Source organism: Crotalus tigris, unplaced genomic scaffold (genome assembly GCF_016545835.1).
Source record: "Crotalus tigris isolate CLP2741 ecotype Arizona unplaced genomic scaffold, ASM1654583v1 scf7180000018690.2240587, whole genome shotgun sequence".
In the NCBI taxonomy this organism is placed as follows: Eukaryota; Metazoa; Chordata; class Lepidosauria; order Squamata; family Viperidae; genus Crotalus; species Crotalus tigris.
The window spans coordinates 356,796-383,555 of NW_024097149.1; the positions used below are offsets into that span (position 1 = coordinate 356,796).

At 41.5% G+C, this 26,760-nt stretch overlaps 1 protein-coding gene across 10 annotated transcripts in view; it reads right to left on the bottom strand.

Moving 5' to 3' along the window:
• TBL1XR1 (TBL1X receptor 1) overlaps positions 1 to 26,190 on the bottom strand; it is a 242,253-nt gene extending 216,063 nt beyond the window's left edge. For 6 of the 10 annotated variants that reach the window (XM_039355405.1, XM_039355406.1, XM_039355410.1 and 3 more), the window contains exon 1: positions 25,430 to 26,189. The gene's annotated coding sequence lies outside the window, so the exon portion shown is untranslated. Of the gene's footprint in view, positions 1 to 24,657; positions 25,112 to 25,429 lie in introns of those variants that run through there. The other 4 variants (XM_039355414.1, XM_039355413.1, XM_039355412.1 and 1 more) reach the window with 2 other exon arrangements.
• Positions 26,191 to 26,760: the final 570 nt, after the last annotated feature.

Here is a 26,760-nt window from a genome sequence, read left to right on the forward strand (position 1 = left end):
ATAAATTATTTAAGCCAGCAGTTTTTTATTGTTTTGAAAAAAATCAATCAATTTCTCTTGATCTAGGGTAATCCCTTTACATGCAAATTTACTTTCACGGAAAATAAAAGTCAAGACATCCAACTCTTAAGGCGAAGCATTATGAAGGCCTGCTGACATGCTGAAATTAATTTTCTGCACACTTTATAAGAGAGAAAGATCACCGCTTATCTCAAATAAGACTGATGTTGTTGTACTGTGTTTTGTTTTTGGCTCCCAAATATGACAGTCTGTAAGACATTTAAGTAAGCCAACATAGCATCACAACCTAGTTACTATGCTGGAAATAAATCAGAAAGCCAAACAATAACAACAGAAAGACTTCCAATTGTGTCAATCATGTCAAGCTACTAGAACAGTGATTCTCAACCTTTCTAATGCCGCGACCCCATAATACAGTTCCCCATGTTGTGGTGAACCCCAACCACTTATACATCACTGGGTGCCAGGGGCATGGCCAAAGAAAAGACTTGTTTGGCGACCCCCGTGAAATGGTCGTTCGACCCCAAATGGGGTCCTGACCCACAGGTTGAGAACCACTGTACTAGAAGGTGCTTAGAAGAATGAGAACCCCAGAGAATATCATGTCCTCAAATCAAAAAGATAAACCAGGAAGCCACAATCTAAACACACCATGAAGAAAAACACTCCAGTTTTGCAAAGGAGAGTCACAAAACTTTATAGAGGTAGTCCTTGACTTCTTACATCCATTCGATTAATTACTATCTGAAGTTTCAACAGCACGTAAAGAAACAACTTATGACCATTTTTCATACTTACGACCGTTACAGCATCCCCGTGGTTAGATTATCAAAATTTAGAACTTGACAACTGGTGACAGTTGCACTCTCCTGGGGTTACGTGATCACCTTTTCGACCTTTTGACAAGTAAAAGCAATAGGGAATCCAAATTCACTTAACAACCATGTTACTAAATTAATAACTGCAATGATTCATTTAACAACTATGGCAAGAAAGGTCGTAAAATGGGGCAAAACTCACTTAACAACTGTCTTGCTTAGTAATGGAAACATTGGGCTCAACTGTGGTCATGGTTCGAGGACTAACTGTACTTTCCCTTACTCATTCAACCTATATACACAATATACCCATAAAGGAAGCTGGATTTGAATTTTTGTGAAGTTTTAAAACTGGAGGAAGAAAAACCAGTAATTTGGTTGTGCTAATGACAGGTGAAAATGCAGAGGAACTGTACACTAGGGCCAGGGTGGCGAACCTGTGGCATGCAGACCCTCTCTGTAGGCATGCGCGCCGTCACCCCAGTCCTAAGCCTTCAGCTGGATTTTATAAAACCTTTTTGCTTTAGGCCTCCACCGCCCTGTGCAAAAAAAAAAAAAGGTTCAATCAATCTATTTCAACTTCTCGCAGGAAAAAAAAAAAAGATCTCGCAAAATTGGAATTGATTTGAACTTTTTAGTCCCACCCAGTCTGCCAATACCACCACAGCCACGCCCACCCAATGGGCCATGCCCACCTGGCACCCGACAATACATACGTGGGTTTTGGGTTGCAGTTTGGGCACTTGGTCTCTAATCAATATCCGCCAAAGGTTCACATGAAAATATGAAAAGTTATAATACACTATGATTATACCATTTAAGACAGAGGTATCAAACTCAATTTCACTGAGGGCCGCATCAGCATTGTGGTTGCCCTGGGGGAGTGTGGCCAGAGTGAGTGCAGCCTATTGGGTGGGCATGGTTGGAGTCGGTGTGATCTACTGGGTGGGCATGGCCAGTTCTACATCATTCGCATCAAGGGTGCCTGTGGGGGCCTGGGCAGGAGTGGGACAGATATGAGGGTCTCTGGCAGAAGGGGGTGGGACCGGGGCAAGCGCCAAGGCATGGTCCACCGGGGCAAGTGCCAAGATGGCCACCACAAAATTGTACATTGGCTCCCAGCCTGGGCCACGGCCAAAACAGCGGGGGCCGTTCCCTCACTGTTTCCAGGATGGCTTTGCAGACCACATGAAACCACTTCGCGGGCTGCATCCAGCCCCCGAGCCTTGTGTTTGACATGTCTGATTTAAGATATCGAGTGTGCTGAAATAGTTAACAGTAGTTATCTTTGGAAGAGATAGGCATCCAACTTTATACTTGAGAGAAGATTAACTTGATTATTCACCTCCTGGCCTGGTTCAGATTACTTACATATTATTTATTGATAAGGTATATTTTTCTGAATTTTCACAACACACTGAACCCATGGTCTACAAATCACAACAGCTGAGTGCACACATTGCATTTAGCCATTTCTGGCATAGCATCTTATCTTGAGTCAGACTCTGTCAAGCCTATTCAGAGTAAGAGGGTTATGAAGAGATGAAAATACTGCAGCTTCTCAAAACTACTCCCAACACCCATTTAGATTCCTTGAAGAAAAATACAAAATGGGTGTTTAAAATCAGCGTTAGCATGAAAATGTCAAATGCAAGTCTCTATCTGTTTAATGTAGTTTAAAAGGCCTGCCACAGAACTTCAGAAACCCCAGGATAATTTGAATAATAAAGTTCAAGATAACTGAAATAGAGCTCTTGAATAAGGCATTAAAAGTGAGAGACAGGGGAACCATTATACCCTTGCCAGTCAGATTTCTACTGCCACCCCTTTTTCCAGCATGTCTACATTACATGTAATACTTGTACAACTAACTCTAAAACTAACCATAATGTCCCCCTCCTCTATATCACCACAAAGTGGCCAGCAGATCTTTTGAACATTCTTGTTCTTCATTCTTCTTTCCATATAGATAGGAAAGTAAAACCATTTTTGCTTTAAAAGGGACTACAAAACTGCAACTTCCGTTAAGCATCTTTTACAGCCATGTTCACTCAGCTGCAAAATGGAAGGGGAGGGGAGAAATAACAGATTAAATTCAAAATGTCAAGCCACAGAGTAGTGGGGTATTCTTTTCCAAGCACAACTTCCTGGAAAGATTTACCCTAGAATAAAAATTCATCAAAGATCACACACTGCAGTTACCAAGCACTGGGTACTGTAAATGTCTATCACATTTTCAAAATAAAAAGGTGCTATTTTCCAACAAGCCCTGTTTTGATAACTCATAGAGCGAAATATAAAGTCACAAGAAGCAGCCACATTACACCAATGTTCCCCCCCCCCCACAAACACACATATCAACAGAGAAATGTCACAACTCGCTTTAGAAGAGGAAACACATACTTTGGATGTGTAAAGTTCAAGGTACAAAGGCTGGCTTATTCAGTTTAAAAAAAAAGCTAAGGTAAATTTTGACTTAGGATCTCAAGAAGTCATGATGATTTATTTGGAGTCAGCTGCATAAACTAAGAAAGATGCATTATATATAATCATATTATTGATCTAATTCACTGGGCTATTCACATGTGCTTTAGATGCAAAGGTGTTTTGGAATATGCAAGTGTGCAAATTTCTAAACTAAGCTCACCGTTTCCCAGGATTGCAAGGCTAATTTAAGGAATGAAAGATAAGTGCAACATTTGAACTCCACACAAACCTGAAGGTCTTGCATATTCTTACTATTAAATTTAGTACTTTCAACACTGATGTATTTCCAGCTTTTCACACAAAATCCTTCCCAATTCTTTCTGAAGAGGGCAGGTATTCAGACTGGAACACTGCATACTGTTCATGTATTCTACTAATAAATTGCAGCAAAATGTAACTTTGGTCAGTTCTAACGTTTTTTGCTTCTGACATTATATGCCTAAATATAGACTATATATTGGACCCAAAGTGATAAAGGGGCTTTGAATCTGGCATTGCCGCATCTACTGTACCTCATAGAGATCCTTAAAGAAACCATACCTTTTCCTGGGCTTCAACAGTACCTGCACAAACCTACTTTTCTAAAGTTGTTTATACACAAACAACTTCTATTCTCTAGATTCTACAAGCATTTGCAAAATCCATTAATACTTGTCCTTGGAACAAAGCAGATTTTTTTTTCTTTTGGGGGAATGGGTGTACATTTTCATTTTTTCCTCTAATTAGCATTGTACAGATATCCCATGTCCATAGAAATTACTGTGGTTCTGCTTACCAATTTCAGCACTTAATCATTCCCCATTTTGTTCCAACTACTCACATCCCATTCTGCTAAGAGTAGTTTCTTCCCTTGCTGTCTTATACAAGATACATGAGTCAGAAGAATGTTTTTAGTATAAATAATGTTTAATAAAACTATTTCCTGGAAAGATGCTTCTATTTAATCCTCATAAACTATCTCTAAAATTTATCTCCAATTTCATTACATGGTTCCAACCCTTAGATCTTCCAACAATAAATTATAATTAGCAACAGGATGTTGTGAAATTTATAATGCCACTATAATTAGTGTTGGATACTTTGCACAAAACAAGGAAGCTTTAGCTGTTACAAAGTGGGAGGGAGATATTAAACTGATATTATCCAGGCCAACCCAACAGTACTACTAAAGGTCTATGGAGATTCTCAGTCATCCAGTTATAGGAATCCCAAAGATGCTTTTTCACGAGGCAACTGGACTTTCTTGTTTTTCTTTGAAGACGTTTCGCTTCTCATCCAAGAAGCTTGTTCAGCATATTTGGGAGTACTACTAAAGGATTGCTTGAGATGATAGTAATTTAGATTCACTCAAGAAATCTAACTATGTTACAGAAAATGATCAGCCCCAATTTGGACAATGTGAGAATTTTGCTCACAAATAAAAATACTTTGACTCTATAATCAATACAAACTGCCTTCTATCAGAACAGTCTAAACATACGAACACCTTTGACAAACTCAAATCATCAATCTCCCAAAGGGTTCAATGAACGTATATTACATTTGTACTTGGATTTTTAGAAGCATCTCTTATGAAACAGTTCAACAGTCAATGCTCAAAACATAGCAGTGCTTTAAGTACTAAATATTTAGTACTTATACTAAATAAGAACTTAAGGTACTATATCCGGACTGCAACATTCCAGACTACTAGAGGGCAGAAAATACAGAAATGCCTAATGTTCATCTGGATTATTGCAGGATGTAAACAGTAGCCCTATACACAAACTGGAAGTCAAGAAAAAGGAATAGAAGTGAAATATCAAGGAGTAATGTTCCATTACTTTTCTCAGAACTTTGAGGTAAAGCACTAAGAAAGACAATCATAGAGTATCAGATTATCAACTGTGTCCTGTCCATGTTTTATAGCGCACACTTCCAAGGCTAATAGTAAATATAGATAGTCCTCGCCTTACAACCATTTGTTTAGTGACCATTTGAAGTTACAATGGCACTGAAAAAAGTGATGCACAGCCAGTTTTCACACTTATGACCGTTCCAGCACAACCATGGTCAAATGATCAGAATCTGGGCATGAATTTATGACAGATGCAGCTTTCCCCACCTGGCTTCTAACAAGCAAAGTCAATGAGGGAAGCTAGATTCACTTAACAAATGCATGATTCACTTAACAATTGTGGCAAAAAAAGATTGTAAAATGTGGCACAACTCCCCTGTCTTGGATAGCAATGGAAACTTCAGGCTTTATTGTAGTTGTAAGTCAACGATTGCCTGTACACATGCTCATGTTATTCATTTTCATAGTAGAAATGCTATGTTGTGTGTTCTAGAGGAGAAAATAGTACATCTAAGAAATTAAAGGCATGACGTAAGGCAGGGGTAGGCAATCTTGGCTCTGTTATGACTCGTGGACTGGCTCAGGAATTCTGGGAGTTGAAATCCACGAGTCATAAAAGATCACGGTTGCCTACCCCTTGCCTAAGGTAAGAAAATAAATTATAGTTGTATCTTCCATATTTTATACCAGCACCATTTACTACACAATTTTCTATTTTTGCAAACCTCTAAATCTACGCACCACTTCACAAATTGCCTCTTTTTCTTTAAACTTCTCACTTGCCTTTGAAAACAATTTTCTTGGTCTTCTCCCTTTTCCCAATATTTGTTTTACAATTCAAGCCTTCTTTATTTTCTGTATTTGGGCAAACATGTCAATGAACGTCTTTTCTACTGGCCACTTTTACACACAACCCAAATTCCTTCAGTGCCTGTTCACTGATGACCCTCCTTCTTTATTATTCACACTTAAGTAACCCAAATATATAAATAAAACAAAAATCCAGTCATACAAGAGAGCTGTATTCATGATATGCTCCCCAGGACTGAATAATCCATATTTGCTTTAATTATTAGAATTACCTGGATTCTCTACAATACATAAAATATGAACTAGCCACACAACCTATATTTGCACAATACAAATTGTTTATGGTTTCGCATATATGTGATTAATATATCCCAGAACATGTTATCTATGTTAAATTACTGGGCTAGCCCATAGGAGTTGGCTTGTGGTTCTGACCCACCAGCAACTAATGCAAAATGTACACATCTACCTTCCCCCCCCCAAAAAAAAATTTCCCAGTTTATTTTATATTTATTTTGAATTTTAAAAAAATATGAGAGGAAATCAGAGGTGGTGAATATTTTCCTTTTATTTAAGGCGATTTTTTTAGTCACTTGTCACAATACTCCAGAAGCTAATTACTCTATTCCCCATAGATTCAAGATTTCATTATTCATAATTTGCTATAACCATTGGATATTTGAACATAATCCCAGTGAATAATAAATTGAACTAGTACACTATGCTAAAATATGTTGTAGGTTTGTGTAGCTCAATATACCGGCCATTGTTGATCAGGCAACAGTGTTTTATTTGGGTTTACACAATATATTTAATTAATTAAGTTTTGGGTTAGTAGCTATATTCATGTAACATGCTAAACATAACTGCTTTTAACTTTAGTTTATTGTGAGCTGGTGTGCAATTAGAGGATTGAAATTGATGTGTTGGATCATCAATTCCACAGAGAACATATAAAATTTTAGCTGAGTTTATTTACTCTAGGCACTGATAATTTTTGAGTTGCAATCTGCCATTAGCCAGAGAGATGAAGCCCACAGAAATTCTAAATAAATTTATCTATGAGTCCATGAAAAATAATGGAAGATACTGCATACATTTCCCCATAGAATATGCAGTAATTTCTGCTTTTAGATAGTTCTTTAAAGAAAGCATTGAAAGATGACTGAGATAACAAAATAAATGAAACAGCAGGAAGGACTCATACTTTGTATTTAGTCCCATCTTATTCTCACAAAGGAATAATGTCCAACACTGACAAAAGAGGTAAGGTCACCAACAAGTGATAAAAAGAATTTTCTGGAAGAAATAAAAAGGGGCGTTGTCTTACCTGAACGCCTTTTCTCAGCACGGAGATGGAGAATCCACCAATGAGTTTTCTCTGCCTGCTTGCTCTTGAGACCAAGTTAGCCAAACTTGAAACGCCCCCTGTTGTTAGGGGAATCCAGTCTTGACGAGGGCGAAAGTTTTTGATGATAAGGTGAGGTTGTGGCTCTCAGACCCCTAATTCCGGCCTAAGGTGGGTGTGGATTCTCCATCTCCATGCTAAGAAAAGGCGTTCAGGTAAGACAACGCCACTTCTCCAGCACAGGAGATGGAGAATCCACCAATGGGACATACCAAAGCCTCATTGTCCCACTGGGTGGGAAACAGATAAGGCCGGGTCGACCTCCCCGGAAGCCATCTGCTGGAGGACCCTCCAACCAAAGGAGGCATCCGCAGAAGCGAAGCGGTCAATCCTATAATGCCATACAAATGGGGAGGCGAAAACCATGTCTCAGCCCTGAAAATCTCCTCAATGGATGCCTAAGTAGTCCATACCGCAGAGGTCGCAGTGCTAAGAGTGGAGTGGGCTGTGATATGACTTGCAGATGACAGGGAAGAAGACTGGTATGCCTCCACGATACAAGCCAATCCACCTGCCTATGGTGGAAGCTGACACCTTCTATCCCAGGGAAGCCGGAAGGAACAAAGAGGGTTTCAGACCTGCGAAAGGGCGCCATGCGTTTAATGTAACGCCGCAGAGCCCTGCGGACATCCAGTGTGTGCCACTGCCGCTCCAAGTTATGGGAAGGATTGGGACAAAAGTTAGGCAAAGTGACTTCCTCTGCCCTATGGAAGAGTGAGTTGACCTTGGGCACGAAGGTGGGATCCAATCGAAGGACCACCCAGTCCCGGTGGAAGATACAAAGATCGCTCCTGATCGAGAGAGTTGTCAGCTCGGAAATACGTCTGGCTGATGTGATAGCTACCAGGTAGACGACCTTGTGAGATAAGACCCATAACAATATAGTAATGATGGGCTCAAAGGGCGGTTTTGTGAGAGCGCAAAGCACACGAGGCAGCTCCCGAGAGGGATACCTGTGTACCACGGGAGGCCTAGTGTTGCATGCGCCCTTGAAGGCGCGTATCCTAGGATGGTGAGCAAGAGGGACTGAATTCGCACCAGTGAGCAACCTGCCTACGAATGGTCACAGGGGCCAGGCCTCTTCCAGTCAAGGTAGTCTAAAATCTGAGGAATCGTCAATTTGTAAACATCCAGTTGCCGCCTCCCATACCAATGGCAAAAAATTTTCCAGGTGGAATCATAAATGCGATTGGTCGCCGGCCTGCGAGAGGTCTGAATCATGGTGATTGCCCTAAGTCATGATTCTGTGCTCAAGTGCCAGGCGGCTGTAACCACTGAGGGTCCAGATGTTGGAGGACCCCCTGGTGTAAGGACACGCGATGCGGGGGAATCTTCCACGGGGAGGAGCGGGAGAGATTCATTAGGTTGGCAAACCAGGGCCTCCACGGCCAGTATGGGGCCACGAGGATCACTTCCACTTGCTCCTGGAGCAGTTTGTGGATGGTTGCCGGGATGAGCAGGGGGGGAGTCGTAAAGTAGGCCCTCCGGCCACGGAGTCCATAGGGTGTCCGTCCCCTCCATCCTTGGGGTGTAATAGCGGGAGAAGTACCTGGGAAGTTGGGCACTGCTCGACTACATGAATAGGTCGAGGACTGGTTGGCCGAACCTGTGGGCTATCTCAGAGAAGAGATCTGGATGTAGGCCCCATTCCGAGGGGTCTAATGTTGAGCGACTCAGAAAGTCCGCCTGCCGGTTCTTTTCCCCCAAGATGTGCTCGGCCCTGAGGGAAGACAGGTTGGACTCTACCCAGGATCCCAGCAACTGGGCCTCGGACATGAGGGACCTGGGCTGGGGCCCCCCTGCCGGTTCACGTGGGCCTTGGACGCCACGTTGTCCCTAAGGACTAATACGTGACGCCCTCTGATCAGATTGTGGAAGTGGCAAAGAGCTAAGTGAATGGCCCTGAGTTCTAGCCAGTTGATGTTGTGTCTCAAATCTGCGCGGGACCAACGGCCTTGCGCAAACTGAGACTGTAGGTGGGCTCCCCAACCGAACAGGCTGGCATCTGTCGTGCTCGTGAGGCGGTCGGGCTCCTTGAAAAGTGACCCCTTGGTAACCGCCTTTGAGAACCACCAGCGAAGAGACCTCAGGGTTTGAACCGGGAGCCTCACCTGCCAGTTGGACACGCTGGCGTTCAATCGCTGGAACGGTAGAAGGAACCACTGGAGGTCCCACAAGTGGAGTCTGGCCCAGGGAATTATGGCTATGCAGGAGACCATTTTCCCTAGTAGTTGAGAGAGCAATACCAGTGGAATGGTGCAGTCCTTGTACACTCGGCGAGCCAGGTCCCTGATGCTATCCAACCACTCCTGGGAATGATAGACCATACAGTTTGTGGTGTCTATGATGGCTCCCAAGTGCAGAAGTCTGGATGAGGGAACCGTCTGGCTTTTCCGGAAGTTCACCGAGAACCCATGCTGTTGGAGGACCTGAATCATTAGGTCCAGATCCGACTGGGCCGCCCAGAAGGACGCTTGAATCAAGATGTCATCCAGGTAGTACTGGATGCCTACCGGTACTTTCCGTAGATGGGCGGCCAACACAGCCAGGATCTTGGTGAACATCCTGGGAGCCGAGGAGAGGCCGAATGGGAGGCCCTCTACTGGAAGTGATGGCCCATGTAACAGAACCTGAGGAACCGCCGGTGATCTGGAAGGATGGGAATGTGGAGATACACTTCCGTGAGGTCTATGGACGCCAGGAAGTCCCCCTTTCTGATGCCTCCCAGGATGGACTGGAGTGATTGCATCTTGAATTTTTTGTACGTGATGTAATAATTCAGACCCTTGAGGTCTAGAATTGCCCTCCATCCCCCCAAGGCTTTGGGAACCATGAAGAGGATGGAGTAGAATCCCCTTCCCTTTTGACCTGCGGTACCAGTTCTATGGCCTCTATCTCCAGAAGATGATGGATGGCCTCCTGCATAAGACCCCGCTTGATTGAATCCCGAGATGTAGGGCAGGCAACGAAATGCCCCGGGGCACTGGACAGAAACTAGAGGGACAGACCGTATTGGACAGTCTGTAACACCCAGATGTCCGTGGTTGTGAGTTCCCACCGATGGAAGAAGTGGTCTAGCCTGCCACCTATGGGAAGGGTGACATGAGAGTCACTTGGACCTCCTGAAGGGACGTCCTGTCCCTCGAAAAGGCCGTTTGTTTTGATTCTGCTGTCTGGGCCGAAAGCCTGTCCTGTCATATGAACGGTCTTGTCTGTGCGTGAAAGGATGGGAGGACTGAGTGGCTGCTGAGCCTGATGCTGGCCAAAAGGACTGCCTACGAGGATAAGGAATGGCATGCTTGTCGGACCGTTTGGTAAAATGAGCCATGACCTTCCGCTTGTCCTTATTTTCCACAAGGTACGGATTCAGGGCCTCCCCAAAGAGGTGGTTGCCCTGGTAGGGGGCAGTTGCGAGGCACCATTTGGCCTTGGCGTCGGCCTGCCAATGCTTAAGCCATAGCATCCTCCTGGCTGTGACATTGGAAGCCAAGGACCTAGAAGCGAAGTTGGCCAACTATAGAGTTGCGTCCGCCGCATATTCCGTCGCTGCAACCATTTTGCTTAGGTCCTGATGGGTCCGAATGTCCTCAAGAGGAAGTCTGGCCTGGAGCTGACAAAGCCACAGGAGGGTGGTCCAGACAAAGAAGGATGCGGAAGTGGCCGTTTTAATTGCCCACGCGGCCGATGGGTCTTGCAAAAAGTTAAGTCCCATTTTCTGTCTCTGCCTTGAGGACCTCCACCATGTCCCCGGAGACTGCGGTCTGGGACACCAGGGGGGTCCAGGCTTCGTCCACCTTTGGCACCTCCAGAGCATCAGTTAGGTCTGTAGAGGTACTAAATATCCTTTTGTCCGTTTCCCCCATGGAGGGGAAGGACAATGGGGAAACCCATTATTGTTTCTTAACCTCCTTAAGACAGAAGGGCAGAGGACATGGTGCTGGGCTGCCATAGTTTCGAAGAACAACGGATTTGGGCCCGAATCAGCTGTGCCTTGTAGGTTAGGGAACTGATCAGACCCAATGTTGGCTGTCATGGTGGCCTTGCACAGTAAGGGAAGAAATAGGGCCCGGTTGAAGAGGCCTCCAGATGGAGAAGGGTCTGGGGGGAGCTCTTCCTTCTCTGACAAAGTAAAGTCCGGCTGGTCACATCCCGCTGGGGATGAATAGCCGCTAATTGAGGACCGGGCAGGAGACATAGGCTCCTGATATACAAGAATCCCTGCTGGGGGAACGTAGGGCAGGATCACCGATGTAGAGGCCTCCTGTCCGAGCAGGTGGTACGACCGTGCCACTAGTTCACGATCCACAACCTTGGAAAGCAAGGCCTCAAGACGGCCATCAGAGAAAATGTCTCCAAGTTCCGGCCCCGAGTCTAGCAGCCGTTGGGATGAAGGTGACCTCAGGAGCCGAACGTGAGGGAAATGTCGGCGGGCTGGTAGCTGTGTCCTGAAGTGCCACTGAATGAGTGGAGGATGTGTTGGGGGCTTCTGCCAAGGACCACATGCCCTGAGCAGAGGTCAAAGGGCCCAGAGGGAGGTTGAATTCGGGGGCCACCAACTGATCCGTTTCTGCCCTGCCTGTCTCTGCGCTCTGGAGAACTCCTTCTCCAGAGCCTGATGCCTACAGCTGGCTTGCTTCTCCGTCAATTTGAATGCTTTTTGAGGGAAGCCTTTGCCTTGTTCTTGAGCTTGCCTGCTGCCTCCTGTTTGGAGGATTTGTGCTGGCCATGATTTGAGGATGCGGAGACGGTGCTCACAGTTTGAGGTACCATGGATTCCACCATCCTGGTTCAAGCTATCTCAGGGAAACTGAGGGGGAGCTCTGGCAGGCAAGCAGTTGGCGAGGAGAGTAATTGGAGCACGGAATGAACTGCTCCTGACCACCTGACTGGGGAAGCAAATCTCTCCGAGGCTACGGCCACGGCAGTTAACAATTGAGCCGAAGGCACGGTTGGGGCCTACTGTGAGGCTCCGCCCGGCAGCCTTAGGTGGTCAGGCACGTTGCAACAGAATGCCCAGTTATGGGCTCAGAGGGCCTGGTAGGCAGTACTGCCAAAGTGTAGGTATTGAAGCCAGAGATCAAGGAAAAAAGGCCTTGTAAGCGTTTGAGATCTGTATCTGGAGGCACAGAACTAATGCGAGGCCTAAAGGGAGAACCGCATGGTGCCTCTAAAATGGCGTCCGCAGCAAAACTCCGTGAAAAAAAATTTTTTTTGATGTCTGGGGCTGTGCCGAAGAGGCAGGAGCCCTTGCCCTAAAGGGGTGAAGAACGGAGCTAGTTTAACTGAGAGGAATCCACCAGGAGTGAAGAAGGGACATCATTTAAACTTTGTTGCCTTCGGAAGCAACCAAAATGGCAGCCTCGGCCTTCAGCCTCCTCCGGAGACCTCAAGGGCAAGTTTTAAATGATCTGAAGGATCACCTCTGAAGCGCCAGGCGCTGTGCGGGGAAGACTATGGACGCCTCCTATCAGCAGGAAAAAACATTCCATTTAAAATTTGAGGTTCGTTGCCTTTGGCAGCAACCAAAATGGTGCCGACTTTCTCCCATCAAAAAACGGCCTCCGGCGCCTTGGAGAGCAACTTGCTAACCGCAAAGGTAAGGCTGGAAGCTGCTCAAGGGTCCTGAAGAGGGAAGGGTGTTGGGAGGGAATTTCCCCAGAGCCCTAGGGAAGGAGAATGGGGAGGCTGCAGCTATCCCACACCCCCACCCCTCAAGCCTCAAATCATCAGATTTGAGGCAGCGCTGAGTTCAGCGCTCCAGGGGAGCAGCTGTGAGAAATTCCAAGTTGAATTTACTGACCTGAATTTTGAGGAAAGTGAGTGAGGAAAGGAGAATTCACCAATGGATCTCTAACCTGCTAAATCTACTCTGAAACCTGAGAGCCAAACCTGACACGTCTGCAAGAGCTTGAGACCAAGTCAAGACTGGGTTCCCCTAGCAACAGGGGGCGTGTCAAGTTTGGCTAACTTGGTCTCAAGAGCAAGCAGGCAGAGAAAACCCATTGGTGGATTCTCCATCTCCTGTGCTGGAAAATAAACTAAGCCTCTCTCACACAAAAAAGCAGAGGCTGCTATAAATTGATAACTGAAGTTCAGAGTAGGAGGCCAAAAATCTTGAAAAAATGTTGTTTCTATATTACTAATTTATATTCTTCTACTGTTTTTCCTCCCAAAGGTTTAAGCTAACATACCAATTCCAACACTCTGAATTCTCTTCAAATCATATACTAATTATATCTGTTTATTAGACTAATATTTTATTAGAACCTAAACAGATACCTTTTCAATTGTACATCTCTATTTGATTAATCAAAAATAAATGAGGGTTCATGGTTATATGAGGATCTCTATTTTTAATGTTATAAATCTAAAATATTTATTTAGCATTACAAAAGGTCAACCACAAAAAAACTGCATCCAATTGGATGTCAGGTATATGGAGTATCAAATACACAACTTAACAATATTACAAGCCAATGTTATCAAGAAACAAATGAGTCTGCTGGTTCATGCCAATAGTACATTGAATCCAGCATTTTGTAACACAGAGTACCTGGCCAAATAAATCCAGAACCAAGCATACATAGAAAGATGGTGATGATCCTTTTTGTTGACTCTTAAAAATATATATTTAGGGTATGTGCCTGCAATTTCAAAGATATGAACCAGCTATTGTAATTAAAAGTCATTAATACCCCAACCTCCATAAATTTGCCAATCTCCTCTAAAAATTGGTGACCATCTTCACATCTACTGGCAGTAAATTTCTAGATGATGATGATGATGATGATGTCCATTTAGTCATGTCCAAATCTTGGTAATTCTATGGACCAGGTCTCTCCACATCTTCCAATCTTGCACTGTTTCATTGAGTTGTTCTATGCTTTGGTTGGTGTTAACTTGGATAACGTCCAGCTACTGCATTCTTTGACAGCCTGGTTTCCTTTTACCACTAACTCTTTTAAACATAACTGCTTTCCTTAGTGAATTCCCCCACATGACATGGCCAAATTTATAAACAGCTGTGATCAATTGCATCAGATCTACACTAATTAGCTTCAACATATGATTTACATTTTTCACAAGATTAATTATGCTATACTATATCCCTCTATAATGTCCAAATTTAACTAATTTCTACATAATGTATAAGTGCGGTGACCAGAAATGGATATAGCTTTCAGTTCTTGCTTTGATGATTCCTAACATGGAGTCAGTTGTTTTCCTGCTTTGCATTGCACAATAGGATATTTTTCACAATGGATGAATATTTTAACCATTCATTCTGACTTCTATATGCCTTCTCAAGTCAATCTTTTCACATTTAGACCCCTTTTCAAATTTATATTTGAAGCTTGGATATTTTGTCCTTGATTACACTCCAATCTGCATATTTTTTGCAAGATTCTGAATTGAATTTCTGTGTCCAATCAGCAAAAATTGCATTTTTTAATGTAATCATGTTCACTGGCATACAAATTAAACCAAAATGTAGATCTATAGGAAGATCTCAGGGAATATTATACATTTTGAATTCAAAGCAAATACAGGTAGTTCTCGACTTACGACCAGAACTAGGACTGGTATTTCTCTCTTGAGTCAGTGCAAATCATAAACAAGCCATCACATAACTAGACCCAATTTTACTACCATTTTTACCAGTTGTCAAGGGAATCACAGTTAAGTGAATCAGGCTCCTAAACTGACTGCTTGTTGGAAGCCAACTGGGATATCACAAATTACAGTCATGTCACTGCAAGATGTTACAACCTTCATAAAAGCAAGCCAGTTGCCAAGTACTTTAATTGTGATCATGTGACCACAGAAGTAGTGCAACGGCTGTAATTTCGAGAATGGGTCATCGGTTTTTATGAGGTCACCGTAACTGAACCGTAGTTGAATGGATTTAAGAAGACTGCCTTTATACACTTTATACACTACCTATCTGTGATTCGACCCCTTTTCTATAAAATTTCTTCTCCTGAACACTGGTTAAAACTTTTGTGTACAAAAAAAAAATCCTATTTACTGGACCCTAAATATTGCTAAGCTAAATTCTATATAAATGTATAAATATCCTTCTTCTCTAAAGTGTTCAAGATAGCTCATATGAAAATTCTTTTGGCTTTTTATTACTTATGTCCATTATCATATACTAGACTACATAAAAGCATAAACAAGGACTAAACTAAATGAATTTACATCCTTCAAATTATATTTCAGCACAAGCGTTACATTTTCAGATACAAAGAGAACAGGAAAAAAAATGGCTTAATCTCCTTTTCCTTCATTTAGTTCACAATGATTTTGAAGAACAAATAGAACAGTTATATCAATCCTTACCTAACCATGAAAAATTTACTAATATATAATGGATTCTGTTTAGGACTAACTGTACTGCCAAGCCTCATTTTTCAAATATCAGGTCAACGTGTTTCCCAAATTACTGTTCACTGGTTTCCAAAACATTCAAAGTAGCTAAATAATAATTATCAATTGAGGGAATAATAGAAGCATTCAAGATAAGGATTCTTTTAGGTACTCAAAAAGATTTTGGGGGTTTTGTTTTATTTTTATTTTTTTAAAGCAAAGGGGAATATCCTTAACAAGAAACTCTGCTCAGAAGACCTCTTCCTGATGTAAAAAAACTTTTTTGCAGAATTAAATACCCTAGTTCCAGTTACCTAATACTTTCTGTAAACATCTAGTATGCTAATAAAAAGGCAATGAACTGTTCCTGAGGATACATAAAATACAGTTACACAATGATCAGGCAACAATTACTTAATTTCACAAAAACCAACCAATCAATTTTTGGGACCTTCCATTACCTCTCTCTGCCTTGATTTGGCAAGACACAAATTTCCTTCAAAAGAGAAGCTAAGGAATTAAAATGCCGAATCTTGCCAAATAAAGGGGAAAATTAAATGGACCAAATAAAAATTACATTTCAAGCTTATGTGCTTAATGTTTTAGAAGTTTTGACATTAGGAGGAGAGTTAGATAAGGAGTAAATACTTTTAAGGAAAATAAAATTATTCATTGCTGAGATGGATTGAGAAACAGTCTGGTCAGCTGTTAAATCCTGTTGAACCAGATTTTTTTCTGTCAAGAGAAGTCCCACATTTCAGAAATAATTTGTTGCATTATAGAAAAAGTCCAGAATTCTAATCACAATTTAATTCTGACCACTTATTGGACTAAAACATGACAGGGTCTGTTGGTTTAGCATTATTAAACCATGACTTAATGCCATGGGAGACACTTTATTACACAGATTCTAAGCACTGGGCCAGTTTCAAATAATTTGCTTGTATAAACTATAATACTGATCCTGTCCATGAAGGAACACAAACCCTTATAGTAAGCAAGAAAAAAAAAATGCTAAACTGGATGCCAACTTCTAACCTCAAAACCTGCTATGACTTACAAGTAAAAGGTCCATCATGCCTCAACATTTTAAAACCACTTTTTCTAAAAGAAAAAGATTATATTTTTTCACCCAAAAAAATCACATGCAGTAAAATATAGGTAGTCCTCAACTTAACAACTACCATTGAGTCCAAATGTCTGTTGCTAAGTGAGAAGGTTAAGTGAATTTTGCCCCATTTTATGATTTTTCTTGACATACCGTAAATGCCGGCGTACAAGGCGACCCGGCGTATAAGACGACCCCCGTCTTTATAGCCGGGCCGCATTCCTAGAACGTCATCTTATACGCTGGAAACTACCAGTATTTCCGGCGTATAAGACGACTCGGCGTATAAGATGACCCCCGTCTTTGGCGCCGATTTCAGCGCTCGCGGAAGTCGCCTTATACGCCGGCATTTACGGTACTTAAAAGAATCACTGCAATTGCTAAGTTAGTAACACGGATGTTAAGTGAATCTGGCTTCCCTATTTGTCAGATTGCAAAAGGTGATCATGTGACCCTGGGACACTGCGACCGTCATAAATATATGAGTCTGTTGCCAAGTGTCTGAATTTCAATCATGTGACCATGTGGAGGCTGTAACAATCGTGTGAAAAATGGTCATAAGTCACTTTTTCTGTGCCATTGTAACTTTAAACGGTCACTAAATGAACTGTTGTAATGGAGAGCTATCTGCTAGTGAAGCCCCATCTGCCACTTTAAAAAAGATGCAACTTAGAAACTGCACATTTGTGCTTAAAATCTACAATTGATGCCTGATAAAAGATAAAAATTCTCCGCAAAATTATTGAGTTTTCTGTCATGCCTGTTCTTCTTCCTAGGAAATGTTATGATAGAATTAGTTTTTATTTTAACAAAAAGCTATTATTGTGCCACTTTGCATGTAATTCATGGAAAAAGTGGGATGAATTAGAATTGCTTATTAAAATTTATGAAGGCGGCTAAAATTTAAAAAAACCACTTGCAAGGTTACTCAATGCAGATGCCAAAATATATTTTGCATCATCCACACCATTATGTTTATTCTGATCCTTGCTTTATTTATGAATCACCTTTTTTCTAAGTAGCCAAGTGCTAGGCAAAGATATTTTTTCAAAGAAAAAAACAACTGCATGTTTCCAGAAGACTGAAATAAAATTTTAACTATTAAATCATTATATTTGGCTTCCTAAATGGAGAAAAATGTGTAATGTTTTTCCTTAATTGTACTGCCTTCAGTGAAAAGGCCCTGCCCTTGTTTCATAACACAACAGCAAAATAGCTAACTGACTGTTTATTTATATATCCACTGCAACTACTGTCTGATAACAAACGAACAGCAAAATGCAGTGCCAACGTAAGCTTAATTCCAATATTTTTGATGTAAGATAATATATCAATGTAAGGATACTGCACAAATGTAGTCTTTTTTTTTTAAGGATGTTCTTTGGGCTTTTCTTGCAAATAAAATATGAGAGTTCATTAAAAAATAAGTCAAAATATGTACACACTGATTTTTACTTGCAATCCTCCATATTCTGCCAGGATTCTCAACAGTCAATAAGCCTGGATTTTTTTTTCCTTTTTATGACCCTTTGTTCCCTTTCTTTCGTGGTGGATTCTGGGCAACTGACTAGAGCTGAGCATTTATTGGCTGGATGCCCTTCGTGATACCTACACAGAGTTCACAGCAGATATTTACTCTTCGAGCCCTGATAGAAAAACAACTGCCACTGCCTAGGATTGAACTCTTAACCTTCTGAATGGGAGGCGAGCATCTTCACCTTTAGGCCACCATGCCATTCAGTTAATAAGCCTAGATAACTTAATATTCACGATATAGCTAGTTTTCATTTAGCAACTCAGTCATCAATTGAAGCAGTCAATAAGTCAAACTGCAACCATGACTATGATCTCATTTCAGCTTTGCTTTGTTTAGAGACCTGAAAAGGTTGTAAAAGCAAGAAATGGTCATGAAAGTTATTTTATCACCTTCATACTGCAGTCACTAAACAAGGCAGTCATTCAATGTGGACTTTCTGTAATTATAATACATTAAAAATCCCAACCAAAAATACCATTTCCATTTGACTTAAATTGTTGATTGAACTGAAATATGGTTATAGACCGCCACTTATGCTTCCCATGTTGCGTGAACTTGCTATTTGTGACTCAGCCAAACTTTGAAACAATGGCTTAGCATTAGTCCAAATGAGTCAGAATGCCTGAGTTTGCACATCCTACCTAGGTGTGATTTGCTTATCTTGAATAAACAATTGGCTGGGTTCAGACATAACAGCTAAATTACAGTGTTTCTCAACCTTGACAATTTTAAGGCGTGTGGACTTCAACTCCCAGAATTCCACAGCCAGCAATGCTGGCTGTGGAATTCTGGGAGTTGAAATCCACACGCCTTAAAATTGTCAAGGTTGAGAAACACTGAGCTAAAATATTTTTTTGCAAAATATCTTGGGAAATGCATTTAAAATTCCCTTTTTCCCTGGTATAAAAGCTTGTAGGCCATCCTAAATTCACACAACATACGGAGCCAAAACTAAGCCACACACATACGGAGCCAAAACTAAGCCACACACATTTCAGCTTAATATGAACCTAGCACTATTTTTTATGAGTTCTCCTAATTATCACTTGAGGTAAAATTACAGGAATTCCTGCAGTCCCACAAGCTAAATTCTAAAGCATTTTGCATTTGGACTTATATCACTTTAGCATTTCAAAGAATCAAACAAGCATTCATTGTTACTGTAATCTGAAAGAAACTGCTAGCTTCTGAAACAACTATCAAATAACCAAGGGGTTGAAGCATGTCATGAAAGCAGAGTCACCTGGTGTTCAAGCTAACTTCCCTCTAACTGACAGGTCCTCACCTTTTTCGTTACAAGCAATTCAGTTGGGAATGAAGACATTCATCTGAATCAAACAGCTATCAAAACAAGCCTATTAATAGTTTCTTTACCTCCACCTACCCTTAGAAGGAAGTAGCAAATGTATCCAGGTGCTCTCAATTATTATGTGGGATAGAAGTCCTGGCATTTCCTGGTTGGTAAAGCATCTCTATGAATTCGACTTTTATACATTCAGCCTTAACACCTCTCTCTAACTTGTATTGAATTAATAGGAAGCACACAAATTTAGATGCTGTAAAGCAGTGTTTCTCAACCTTGACAATTTTAAGGCATGTGGACCTCAACTCCCAGAATTCCATAGCCAGCATTGGGAAAAAATATAACAAAGTTTTGTTTTGTTTTCTTTTTGGGGTTGAATTCACATATCAAGTTAAATTATGGTCTGCAAATTAAGCCACAGCTTAATCCATGCAAAGCAACATGCCAAGACCTAAGATTAAGGCGATGTTTTGTACCCATTCTTGTCCTGTTAAAATGACAATTTAAACTTCAAAAAATCACTTAACAAATGAGTAACCTATGATCATTTTAAAACAGAATCAGTTCAAGCTCCAAATTCCAAATTGCCAGAATTTGTATTTTACAATATAGTTAATGCATATTCACAACTTCAAAAAAAAATCCAAAATGGTGGCCAAGCTGTTTGTTAAGCAGCTGCATATATACTGGCAGAAACAAGTAAAATGACATGTGCACACTTGTTAACCAAGGTCTTTAGCATGCCATGCAAATGCAACCTACGCTAGGGGAACTCAATGAATGTCATTTGGAAACTTATGATTTACAGCACAGCTTTGTGTAAGATAGAAAACCAACCAACAAGCCATGTGCTAACATAGTGTGCAAATCCAAAATAGAAGTTTTCTTTAATGGATAGGTAGGGTTTAAATCCAATAATTAACTCCAGTTCTATTCTAAATATGTCTTACACAAAGAAGACTTTTGTTATTTTTTTTTTAATTTTTATATTTTTACCTTCTTATAACCAGCTTTTTAAAAGGAAGCCTATGAACACTAAGGTTTTTTTTTTTTACTGTACTGTTACATCACAATGGAAGCCACATCTGTTTTTACACAGTCCTTAACCCAGTTAACTGAATCAGCTCATTTTCTGGGTTCATGCTACAGTATATACTCAATCACACATTAACCAAGTAAGCTAAATCTGTACAATACACTGAATTACCAAAACAAACAAGTCACACTTGATGTGCAAAGACATCTGCCAGTTCTTTATGTGACCTTGCTAGGTGAACACAGTCAAAACTGGTTGGATATGCAGGTGCCTAAGGTATACATAAAAATATTGTCTGTAGTGTATCTTCTAAAAGCAGCATGCTGAAATGTGTGCTTAAAACGGCCAAGACCACAGTCTATCATTGCAATAAAAATTCCCTCTTTTATGCAGGATGCTGTAAAAACCTGTTACAAGATGGCGGTCATGCCATTATGAGTATGACCACCATCTTGTACGTATTGACTTTCTCCATTCTAATCTCAAATACATCCTACTTCTCTACAAAAAATATTATTTAACCAATCTGTTCCTATTTTCTTGATTAAATGTTGAGCTATAATTCCTTTAGTTGCCACCCAACCCAGCCAATGGAACATTAGAAATAAATTTTTATTTATTTTTTTTACTTCTAAAATTTATATGCCGCCCAATCCCATTATGAGAGTTGTAACTCAGAAGACTTGGATATTATCAGAAAAGTTATATTTCACTTTCACAGCTTTAGCTATTGGCAGACATCCCCCATAAGTGGGTCAATTATTATTTAAAAATATTCAAATCCTTTCATCTCTCACCCACAAGAATTTTACAAGAATCACAACTGCACCTACTGAAGCATAGGTGTAAAAATCTTCCATAAAGATGGAATCCATAATCCGTCATCTTTGTTCATTTGATTATATACCTTAAACCTCTCTCTAGTTCAGTGGTTCTCAACCTTTTTAATGCCGCGACCCCCAACTGGTCGTAAGTCAAGGACTACTCTACTGGTCGTAAGTCGAGGACTACTCAACTGGTGCAGCACCGTTTGCAGAATGGGACTTTTGGCAGGCTCAGCAGGGCAAAGACAGCCTGGACAATTCCTATGGGCTTTTGAAAGCCAATAGAATTAGACTCTATTCAAGAGAGTCTATTCTATTGGCTTTCAAAAGCCAATAGAATAAAAGGGAGTAGCACAGCTAAGGAAAAGGGAGGGGGAAATGGCGGACTGCGTTGTTTGGCGACCCCCGTGAAATGGTCGTTCGACCCCAAATGGGGTCCCGACCCACAGGTTGAGAACCACTGCTCTAGTTGTCTAGAACTGTCCGATGAGTAAAGAACAATAAAGATGTTGGTCAACAATATATTTTGTAATTGTAAAATATATAAGTTCATTATGAATAATAGGAAGAATTCCTCTTTTCTTTCCCCTTCATAAATGTACTACCATTAAGGTCTCCAAGAATATCTTGGCTAGTAAAAAAATCTCCATTTTTTAAATATGAAAATTTATTATTTTTATTAAATTTGTTTGCCACCCATCGCCACAAAACAACTCTGTATAGTACATATGGTTTACCACTAGCCATTAAGCCATATCCATGAAGCACCACCAAGCTTCATTTTTCCTGAATGAAAGAAAGAAAAGGCTTGTTTACATTGCAAAATATTGAATTACGAAGAAAATCAATAGAAATATCAACACTACAGATTCACCCATAACACTTAATCCTATGCCTATTGTTCCATTCATTTGGTCATGATTTATAAAGCCTGTATGTTATACCGTAGTAACATGTTTTGGGAAGTCAGCCAACTCGGTTTCAGGCCAAAACATGGTTTAATCAAGCATGGTATAGCATTAATGGATGTTCCAAGTCTCTATGACCTTGTATAGACAATCCTCAACTTACAACCACAATTGAGCCCAAATTTTCTGTTGCTAAGCAAGGAAATTGACTTTTGCCCCATTTTACAACCTTTTTGCCACAGTTCAGCAAATTACTGCGGTTGTTAGGTGAATCACAATCATTAAGTGACCCTGGCTTCCCCCATTGACTTTGCTAATTAGAAGCCAGTTGGGAAGATTACAAAATGGTGATCACATAACCCCAGGTCAATGCAATAACCATCATAAATTCATGACAGTTGCCTGAATTTTGATCATGTGATTATGAGGCTACTACAACAATCATAAGCGTGAAAACCAGTCATAAGTCACATTTTTCAGTGCTATTGTAACTTCGGTCACTAAACTAATGGTTGTGAATCAACTTCTTGTAAAGTCCAATGATTTTTTTTTAAATTGCAACATCTCTATAAGATATAATGAGAACTGTCTAAAGACCAACACGATATTTGTCCATATAGGTTCATCAAATCTTTCCTTCTCAATCATTTCCATATTTAGAGGGGAAAGAAGTTGTGCTGTTTTCCTGGTATTCTTGAATCCCACCACAAAGGGGCAAAATATGGAATGCTTTTATATAGGTGAAAATTTAAAAACAAGTTTAGCCACTCCATGAAACCAGTTATGACCCATATACATTTTGGCCTAGTCTTAAAAATTCTGACTGTGGTTCAGTGTGTCAGGCATTCTGAGGAAACTGGGTTAATGCACCAAGCCATGTTCTGGTGAAGCATGGGTACTCAGATCCTGCAAACACATCTAATTTTATCAACAAAACTCCAAGTTTGTGGCCTAGTCCAAATCCACCACACTTTCCCCAAATTTTTGAATGAAATGTCTTTTAAGAGGAGAAAAAAATATCATGTTCAGATGGTAAATAAGTAAAATACAACTGAGATACAAGGCCAAGACAGATTACATACCACAAGTTTCTGTATTATTCCTGTTCATGAATCAAAACTGAACTTCTATTTAAGTCTGACTGAAAAAGAAACCCCAAACTACAGTATTGAGGTTAAATAGAATACTTTCTTCCCACTCACTCCTTCAAATCCCAGACTGATAAAAAATGAGATTTCTATAATACCGTATATAAACGAAATGCAACTCCCTTTACACCAGCAAAAAAAAAATTAAAAAAGGAGGAAGGAAGTGAAGCACATGTAGGAGTCAGAATTCCAGGCAATTCAGGGACACCCTTTAATAGACATTTTCTCCAACCACTATATATCAAGCAAAGTTCAGTGTTTTTAAAACTTCAACGCTCCAGAAAAACCCACAGCCACGTTGTTTTTCTAGTTTGGCTCTCTTTTTCCCCTGGTTTCCCCTTCTTCAGCCATTGGATAATCCTCCTCCTTTTCCACCAAAGATCCAAAAGGATAATAAAGTGAATTATATTTACCATGGCAGGTAGATGATTAACTAGATCCAGCTCAGTACTGCAAATATATCTTCCGCTTTCAAATCATACAATTTTTAAAAAAAGAAATTTACACGGTTCACTGGTAAGATCTTGAGACTTTTTACACGTGGACGAGAACCGGGTAAAGCCACCCTGATTTCAAAACTAGGCCTTATAGACGAGTAACTCTTGAATTTTGCACCACTGTTTTCCCAGAGACCAAAGTTCATTCTAGAACTTGGCTATTAGAATACGATTCTGCCCCTGGAACACTTTTTAAAAAGGTTTTTCTGCTCCACTTTCCAAAACAGCGTCCACAAAACAAATAATCATAATAATCATAATAATCCCAGAAGACATAGCAACCTAGAGTTTAAAACGGAGGGGGGAAGTGGAAAGAAGCCATCAAAAGCCCCCCTTTACCCTTATTATTTTGCAAAGACACAGCAAAGACCGCCGCTAACCTCTCCCCCTCCCCCACCAGTGTGAGTTCACTCTGCCACATTCCTTCCCCTCCCCCACACCTATTGCAAACAAGACATTTAAGGCGCAAACCTCATCAAACAAAACTTTCTTTCAACCCACCCTTTAATTACCAATCAAAGAGGGAAGAAATAAATTCTACTGACCTTTCTCTTTTGGGGAAAAAGAAAAAAAAAAGAAAAACAACCCTGCACGCACGCACACGCAAAACACACTTCCGAACTTGGGTCTTTTTTTTTTTTTCTTATAAGACGCCTCTCGGTTGTGTCCGTTTCCTTCCAGCAAGAAGAATATTGTATATATCCGCCGATGCAAAATAAAAAACTCTCCTCTGGCCCAAATCTTCTAAAAATAGGCAATCAAGCCAGCTTGCTTCATAATGGCTGCTGGCTTTTGCATTTATTAGTGCAAAGGCTTCTCTTCTCTCTCCCCCACCCCCGACACACTTTCCCAAAACGCGATGAATCAACACTTTCTCCTCCCTACCACCAATTTATTATTATTAATTAATTAAAAGGTCAAAAGCGAGGGTGGGGGTGGGGGTTGAAAATACCTCCAGAAAGATGAGAAGAAAAAAAGAGGTCGAAAAAAAATTAAAGTTAAAAGACACTGCCCTCCCAAGGGGGGGGGGCAATGCTTGTTACACTTCTGCCCCTCCCCCACGCGCTGCTTCCTCCAACTAGCTACAAACACAGGCGCCCCTCCCCCCAACCCTACCCCCCCTTCCCTCAATTCCCTTTCCAGCAACGCCCTCCCTGAACTCCCCCCCCATACACAGCCTCGAAATAACCCCTTAAGATACACTTTAGGGGCGCCTGAAATATTTCCTAGCTTGTAACTAGATATTTAACTGCGCAGAGGGACAAGACAAACATGCACACAGGGGAAGGGGGGGGAGAAACTCTTTTTATTTCTTACCTTGCAATTGATGGCTTAGTATGGCTCTCCGCCCCCCCTCCTTTTGCAATGGAGGCAAAAGAGGAGGAAAAAGCCCCCCACGCTGACACACATAGAGCTATATTTCATGCAGCTTCCTCCTTCTCTAAGAGGTATAATATATGGGTTTGCAATTGCGGGTGCAGCCCAAAGGGGGAAGGGAGGGGGGGGAAAGACTTCAAGTAGCCACCGGGAAAGGGGGGGGAATGCAATGTATTCAATTATGACCCGAGTCTGGGTGAGGGTTGTGTGTGTGTGTGTGTGTGTGTGTGTGTGTGTTTTAGTGCGTGCGTGTATGTGTGTGAGAGCTGGTGCTGCTGGAGGGGGATGGGAAGCGAGAGGCGGTGGGGGGAAATTATAGATTAAGTCCCAAGGAAGGAGGAGGAGGCAATAAAAAAAAGTAATGCTTTATGTGTGCGCGCGTATGTGTGTGTGTGTGTGTGTGTGATTTCAATTGAAGAGGAATTGAGGCAGAATGTAAAAGCTGTTACTAAGGGAAGGAGCCAAAACCGCTCTGAACAGCCAACGGCGCTCAGCAACTGGGGAGAGAAAGGTGGCCAGCCATACAGAAATGAGCAGGGAGAAAGAGAGGCGCTCTTGCACACAAACACACACTTACGCACACACACAGAGAGAGAAACAAGAGAAGGGGAAGGCGGGCTGGGAAGGCCCGGCCTCCTTGCTCGCTCGCTCGCTTGCCTTCTTTCGCCTACTTCCTGCGAAAACAAACCAGATTGGATTCCAAAGAGGAGGGTGGAGGCAGGGCGCAGGAAAACACATCTGGGCTTCGGCGGCGGTTCACAAACAAACAAACAACAACATTAAAAAAAAGCAGAATCGTGCAAAAAAAAAAAAGATTTATTTAGGCAGGCGCTAAAATTGCAAGCGCTGCAAATGGTGGGGGAGGGAAAAGGACTTAGAGCGAGGAGGGGGAAGGGAAGAGAGGGGGAGGGGGAGCTTCTGTCGCTGCTCCTCGGGAGTTTCCCTGGAATCCTATATAGCCAGTCATTTCAGGCTTTTGTTTTGTTTTTTTAATGATGATGAGGGTTGGTGAATTAATGGTTTGCTCGGGAGGCGGGTGGGCGGCCTGCTTGAGCGATGGACTGAATAGAAAAGGATAAATCAAAGCAAGTATTAGACCATACACACACCCAGAGAGAGAAGAGGTTGCCACGCTCCAAAAAGGGTGTGCTGGCCACGCAGAGCGGGTGTTTCGGGTTCACGGAGGAATGGAATGAGAAACGTGGGAACCTGATCGTCACGGGAAACCATTAGATTCTTTCTCCTTGGGTTATGGGATGTCAGCCCAGTGG